Source organism: Ostrea edulis, chromosome 7, assembly GCF_947568905.1.
Source record: "Ostrea edulis chromosome 7, xbOstEdul1.1, whole genome shotgun sequence".
Classification (NCBI taxonomy): domain Eukaryota; kingdom Metazoa; phylum Mollusca; class Bivalvia; order Ostreida; family Ostreidae; genus Ostrea; species Ostrea edulis.
Genome location: NC_079170.1, coordinates 37,800,851 through 37,808,301, shown reverse-complemented (window position 1 = coordinate 37,808,301; position 7,451 = coordinate 37,800,851). Strand labels below are relative to the sequence as shown.

The following is a 7,451-nucleotide window of genomic DNA, read 5'->3' as shown; positions in this document are numbered from 1 at the left end:
AATATGGGAAGTTGACTATATAAATTGATATTTCATAAAACAAAATCTACTATATAAATTGATTTTACATATTTTTTACTCTTTTCCAACTATACTAGCGGAAAAAAGAAACTCATTATAAAATTTATTATAATTTTTCTATATATTTAAGTGTCCGTACGCACGAGTTTTACTGGTCAATACTGTTTGGAGTAAGAAGTGTAAAAGGTTTGTTTGGACACTATTCGTTAAGGAAAGCGCTTTAGTTTTGACAAAATTTATCCTTCTGCCATGCCCGACTCAGCGAAAATCAACGTAATCGTTCTGCTGGGATGCTTCAAGCTGGTATGGCGCAAAATATCGTAGCAAGACACTTTGGAGTTCATCGGAACACCATCCAGTCATTATGGAGACGTTTCCAACAATCTGGTAACACTCGCGATCGACCACGTTCTGGGGGTACTCGTGTGACGTCGCGTCGACAGGACAACCACATTAGACTTGTGCACCTGAGAAATCGTTTCCAGACAGCAAGTTTGACTGCTCGTAGCATTCCTGGACTTCGACCAATCAGTCCAAGAACTGTGCGTAATCGTCTGCGCTAGCACAACATCAGACCAAGACGTCCAGCGGTGCTCCCAAACTGCTTCAACGTCATCGTATCACTAGACTTGTGTGGTGCAGATGACATCTGTGATTCAGAATACAGGACTGGGTCAATAATATGTTCACTGATGAATCCAGAATTCATTTGAATAACAGTGACGGCCGTTGTAAAGTATATCGTCGCGTTGGGAAGCGGTGCCAGGACGCTTGTGTTGTGCAACGTTCGAAAATTCGGTAGAGGTAGCGTTATGGTGTGGAGTGGAATAACATCACGTGGAAGGACCCCTCTACAAATTGTTAATGGAAATCTCACCGGCGTACGCTATCGAGACAAAATTATTCAGCGCCATGTGATACCCTTCATACAGAGACAGCAAAATCGGATCACTCTGCAGCAAGACAACGCAAGGCCACATGTTGCACGTGTAGTCAGAGTTTTTTTTAATCAACAGAATGTCGATGTCTTGCCTTGGCCAGCTGTTTCCCCCGATTTATCGTCGATCAAGCACGTCTGGGATGCAATGGAACGACGTCTACGCCGTTTACCAAATCAGCCAGTGACATTAGCTGATTTAGATCAGGCTTTAACCAACATCTGGAACAACATCCCTCAAGCATTTCTAAACACTTTAGTGGCATCAATGAGGCGCTGTTGTCAAGCATGCGTGAATGCAAATGGTGGTCACACGCGTTATTAACTTTGTTAATTCAAGTTCGAATACCAGTATCTTTCGAGTGTGCTGAAATTGACGTTATTCGATGTTAACATTAATGGATTATGAAATGTTTTATCGAATACATTTGTTAACAGTATTACAAAGAATGAAATTTGTTCATTGTTATTCTTTATTATTTTTTTTCATATATTAGATAATGCACAGTTTCTTTTTTCCGCTAGTATATATGGTACTTCACCTACAGCTGGTGACGTCTCAATATGAGGAAAAATGTTTCGACTGGACGTAAAACAAACAAAACAACAGCAATCAAATTTCATGATCAGTAAAGTGAATGACCTTAAAACCAAATTCCCAGAATTTCACGCAGCCACTGCCTAGTCAAGTCCCATCAGATTGGTCAAGCACACTACTGACAAACAAGTTCATGTTACAAGAGGGTCAACTGTCTACTTTAAAGTCAGCGTTCGCAAATTCTATGGTCGTTATAACGATCTAATTTACAAATACAGCCTATCAATGGGTCGAGTGCTGTCTGACTTGCTTCATACCGATTGTTAGGCCATTCTTTACTGATTTGATTACGGATTATTCCGTTTACCTGATCAAGATATATGGCTAACGGCGGGTGTGACCGGTCAACGGGGGATGCTTACTCCTCGTAGACACCTGATCCAACCTCTCCAGGGGTCTATGTTTGCCCAACTGTTTATTGTATGAACCCTGAAGAAAATATATAACCGTGATTAAACAGGATCTTATGGGGAAAAGTCAGCCTGCGTATGCACAACTGTACCCTTACCAAAATATAAGCCCTCTGGCACACAGTTGCTGCAAATTTGCAGCGCATTTGCGGCAAGTTTGCCGCAACTAGTTGCGGCACATTTGCCGCAAGTATATTTTTCGTATGCAAATTTTTCCTCTGGCACACAGTTGGTGGCACAGTTGCGGCACACACTTGCTGCACACTTCTGGCACAGTGTGCGGCATATTTGCCGCAAGTATACTTTTCGTATGCAAATTTTTCCTCTGGCACACAGTTTGCAGCAAACTTGCGGCACACACTTGCTGCACACTTCTGGCACACAGTGTGCGGCATATTTGCCGCAAGTATACTTTTCGTATGCAAATTTTTCCTCTGGCACACAGTTTGCGGCAAACTTGCGGCACACTTCTGGCACTGTCTGCTCGAAATTAAGGGATCCTATATAAACTGTCATATTACAAAACAAAAACACAATAATAATTCAATTAATATAATTTCAAGAACAATGACATATCAAGTAATTAACATATTCAAAAAAAGAGATTCAAAAACAGAAATGACCAGGTTCTTGTAAAATATGTTATTTATCATAGGAACAACAGTAGAAACATACTGGAAAAATGACAAATTAAAGGTAGAATTTTTCAACAAAAAAAGGGAAAAAAAAGAGAAGCATTTTTAAAATGTTACATGTGTATCTTCAATGTTTTTATAACATCTATAATGTACAGGGTTTGGAAAATGTTAAGTAAAAGCTGAGTTGGTTACATAAAGTACCATGCTTAAAAAATGACTAAGTTCAACTTCACCATGCACATGTAAATTTTTCAAAGAATGCCTGATCACTTCCGAAAAGACACATGCACATTTACAATGCTTCCATAACAGCTGTTCAAGGTCTGAAGGATGTCAAATAAATGCTGTAAGAGGAGTTGATTACAAAAAATAGGTACCAACTATTCAGGAAATGCTTTAAAAAAATGACAAAGTTCAACTAAATGTAATTTTTTAAAAAAAGTCTGATCACTTTCAAAAAGACACATGCACATCTTCAATGTGTCCATAACTACTGTACAAAGTTTGAGGAATATCAATTTAGATGTGCACGAGTTGATCACACAAAATAGGTACCATCTATTCAAGAAATGTATAAAAAATAACAAGTTCAACTACACGTAATCTAAAAAAAAAGAAGTCTAGTCATTTTCAAAAAGACGCATGCACATCTTCAATGTGTTCATAACAACTGTACAAAGTTTAAGGAATGTCAAGTTAGAGGTGCATGAGGATTTGATTACACAAAATAGTTACCATCTATTCAAGAAATGCTTTAAAATGACTTAAGTTCAACTACATGTACATTTTTTTTTAAAAATGTCTGATCACTTTCAAAAACACATATGCACATCTTCAATGTATTCATAACAACTGTACACAGTCTGAGGAATGTCAAATTAGAGGTATACGAGGAGTTGATTACACAAAATAGATACTGTCGATTAAAGAAATGCTTAAAAAATGACGAAGTTTAACTACATGTAAATTTTTCAAAAAATGTCTGATCACTTTCAAAAAGGTACACGCACATCTTCAATGTATCCCTAACAACTGTACAAAGTTTGAGGAACATCAAGTGAGAGGTGTGAAAGGAGTTGATTACACAAAGTAGGTACTATTACAGGGACGCTATTGTCGCTTGCCCACCAGTCATTCAGCATTTTATAAACTGTTTGCACATTGTGTAACCCGACCAAAAATATAAAATATAATTATAACAAGATGTGAGAGAAAACTTAAAGAAACTGCAACAGCTTCTAATCCACAAATATTGCATTGTGCAATGTTAAAAAGTTCTCGGTGAAGTCCCACCCTGGCCATGAGAGTACATTTTATTTGGAAACTGCTTCATAAAGAATTTCTTTCAAGATCCAAGAGAAAAATATCAACCCACTGTGGCACTTTTCTGGCCTAAGGTCAGGTTGTGATTTAAATAGATTTGTGAATTTTGGCCGTTTTAGATCAATCATGTCAAATGAAAGTTTTTAAAAAATAAAATCCTTATTAAACTAGCAAGTGCTATACAAATGATGCTATACATGCTAGAATTGTATATACAATTAAGACAAAGGAGTTGACATGATCTTAAGGACATGTAATTAAAAAGGAGGTCCATCATTTGCATAACATGACTATGTGCATTGTGCATCAATAACAGTTTTTAGCAACATTTGCAGACAAGAATGAAATATATTCAAAATTCACACATGTAAACTATGCACTTTTCCTCAGAAAAATCTGGAGACAATCTACATGAATTTTAAAGTCAGTACTGTGAAGGACTTTATATTCTGATAAATTAATACAGAATTGTGGGCACTTATTAGGGAGAACACTGTAAACATTTACACAAGTTTCTCCATCATAGATGAATGGGAGAATAATAGGACTATCTCCATGCTGTCTGCGCCTTAGAATCAAAAACATGACTGAATTCTGGACCTTCTTCTAATCTTCCACTTGTTCAGTACTTGGTCACATATTGTCCGCAACAACTCTACTGTCCCATCCATTTGTTGTGATAAACTGTAAATAGTTTTTCGGTTAAGACAGAGTGCCTTTACTCACAAATACATGTAGCAGTCTCATCAGATTCACTTGGCAAGTGTGTATAAATTGAAATGTCATTCTTTTTTAAAAACTAAATAACACTATGTAACTTCATTAGTGATTTATACACATTAATCCAGGCCTGCATGTTGGAACTCTCAGATATGGCAAGTTGAAGACAGCCTATCAACACACCATCACAACTTCTGTATCTTCACGACTATCATGAAATATATTCTGAAAAAGATATAAAATTGTAAATAATTACGAGATACCATTGGCCGTCATATATACAAGTTTGCAAGGCGTCTAACATAGGAGGAATCATTCAGGGGTGTGTACATGTAATTACCGTCGCCCGACACCTGGGGCCACCGATTTTCAAAGCCGAGAAATAATCAATGTTGCGTTATAGCCCATTGGGCTAATAAATGCAATATTTGATGTACAACTGTTAATATCATGCTGACCAGACTTTACGTACAAATTAACTTTATTGCCAAGACAAGATCTTCAATCCATTTTAATAACGAATATGCATTGATGGAGTGACAAAATTGAGATTCTGGAGGTCACATCCTTGATCATAATGCAGTTTAACTTTTCTAACTGGACATCTGGGTTCAAATCATAAGCATTTGAATAAAAAAAATAATCAACCATTCATTAAAAAACACCATTTACTGAATAAACTATTCAGTTTTGCAAATATAACCCGAGTAGAAAGTAAACAAAAAATAACATAATTATTACGGAAATAGGCCTAATTATTTGTTTGTTTTTCGGCCTTTTCCCCTCTCTCTCCATTTTTTTTTAAGTGCCTATATGGTCCTGTCCAAATGTAAAAGAAAAAAAAATCCGCGATGGCTACGATAATGCAACTAGAAGGAGTCTAATCTATTCTCATACAAAGGAAATTTAAAAAAAAAAAAAAATTCCACATAATTTCAAAGAATTGAATGAAGAATGTAAATTTATAAACGTAAACACTGACTTAAGATTTGACGCAACAACATACAATGAGCGATGGTCAGTTTCGTTTTGAACAATATATTAGAGAGTTTATAACTAAAAGATACACAGTAAATCACTTACTCAATGATTGGAAGATTCTCCTCAGAATATCTGCATCAACTCCTGTTCTCGATTCATGTTCAAGATGTTTACCGGTATAACATCATGGCGTCTGTTGATATCAACTTTCCCGCTCAGCATATAATATTGAGTGAATCCCACACCCGACGCATTGAACCCGATCTCTATTTGCGATGCATAGAGCCGTAAAGCCCCATGAAGAGCTACTTTGGTATACAGCTTAGATTATTCTAACTTAGTATCAATTAGCATTCCACAAACCAGAATAACGTACCTGGATAAATTATACGATATAAAGGTGAATTTTTACCACTCTCATTTGATTAATTTCAACTCACAAACCCAGTATCTGAATTGTAATCAATGTTCAGATATACATGTAAATAAAGAAAAGAAAAGAAATCTCTCTCTCTCTCTCTCTCTCTCTCTCTCTCTCTCTCTCTCTCTCTCTCCATTTATTTAGATATAGATATTTTTTCTTCACTTTTTTTTTCTAATTAGATTAAAATTCAGATACCTGTGCACTTACATCTTATTTTAAAGGGGCATTAGCTGTGAAAGTGATGACAACCATTTTCTTTTTTTCTTCTAAAAATCTCTCGATGATATTGAAATACATATTGATGACTAATAAGAACATTTATTTTTTATTATGTACAAAAACAAGAGAATTAACCCTAATAAAACTACGTTAGATAATCGCTTTTAATGTAAAGAAATATATACGAAAGATGTATTCACTGCACCCAAATCAAATCATTTCTCAAATAAAAACAAAAACAGCATTTACATTTTGCTGACAGCATGCAAAGGTAACTAGAGAATAATTATACTGTCTTGCAAGACAATAATATTCAATCACCACAATCACATATTCATTTTCAAAAGGTTAAAAGGTGTTTGAAATAATTAAATACAAGTGTAATTATTACTTTAATATATAATAACTATTATAGGGCAACTTTCATTGAATTCAATATTTGGTGACAAAATGACCGCTAATTCCCATTAAGACAAGAAGATGGAAGGGGTACGCAAGAAATGTTGCATATATGTTCTATTATAGAAAATGTTGTGATGGATATATTGAAATGGCTCTTCTATTCTAAATATTCAAGAAAAGTCGTGAACTTTGGTGCCCTTGCTGTTTCAGTTCTAAAATTTTAAGAAAAAACTTGTGAACTTCTGGCACACGATTCTGAATACCAAAGAAAAAGTTGTGGTGCACTTCTGGCACACAGTTTTGATTCTGAATACCAAAGAAAAAGTTGTGGTGCACTTCTGGCACACAGTTTTGATTCTGAATACCAAAGAAAAAGTTGTGGTGCACTTCTGGCACACAGTTTTGATTCTGAATACCAAAGAAAAAGTTGTGGTGCACTTCTGGCACACTGTTTCATTTAGGAAAAGTTTTGGTGCACTTCTGGCACACTGTGCCACTAGTGGCACACTGTGTGCTGCTAGTGGCACACTGTATGCCGCTAGCGGCATTAGCTGCACACTTCTGGCAAACAGCTCTGGCACACTGATTTGTTTGCCGCAAACTTGCAGCAAACTTGCGGCAAATTTGCAGCAAACTTTACATTTTGGTAAGGGTACGTTTCCTTTGGGCTTGATGACGCGATCTTTATGCATGGACTGGAATCTACAGTATAGCACGTTACCGTGGCTGTGGGAGACAAATCAGATTGCGCATGCACAAGTAAATGAATGGTTATAGG

At 36.2% G+C, this 7,451-nt stretch overlaps 1 long non-coding RNA gene across 1 annotated transcript; it reads right to left on the bottom strand.

Moving 5' to 3' along the window:
* Positions 1-3,206: 3,206 nt before the first annotated feature.
* Positions 3,207-6,569, bottom strand: LOC130048095 (uncharacterized). The gene is made up of 3 exons (XR_008796924.1): positions 5,731-6,569; positions 4,764-4,872; positions 3,207-4,611 (listed from the first exon to the last, which is right to left on the bottom strand). It is a non-coding gene; the product is annotated as an uncharacterized LOC130048095 (long non-coding RNA).
* Between the last annotated feature and the right edge of the window lie 882 nt (positions 6,570-7,451).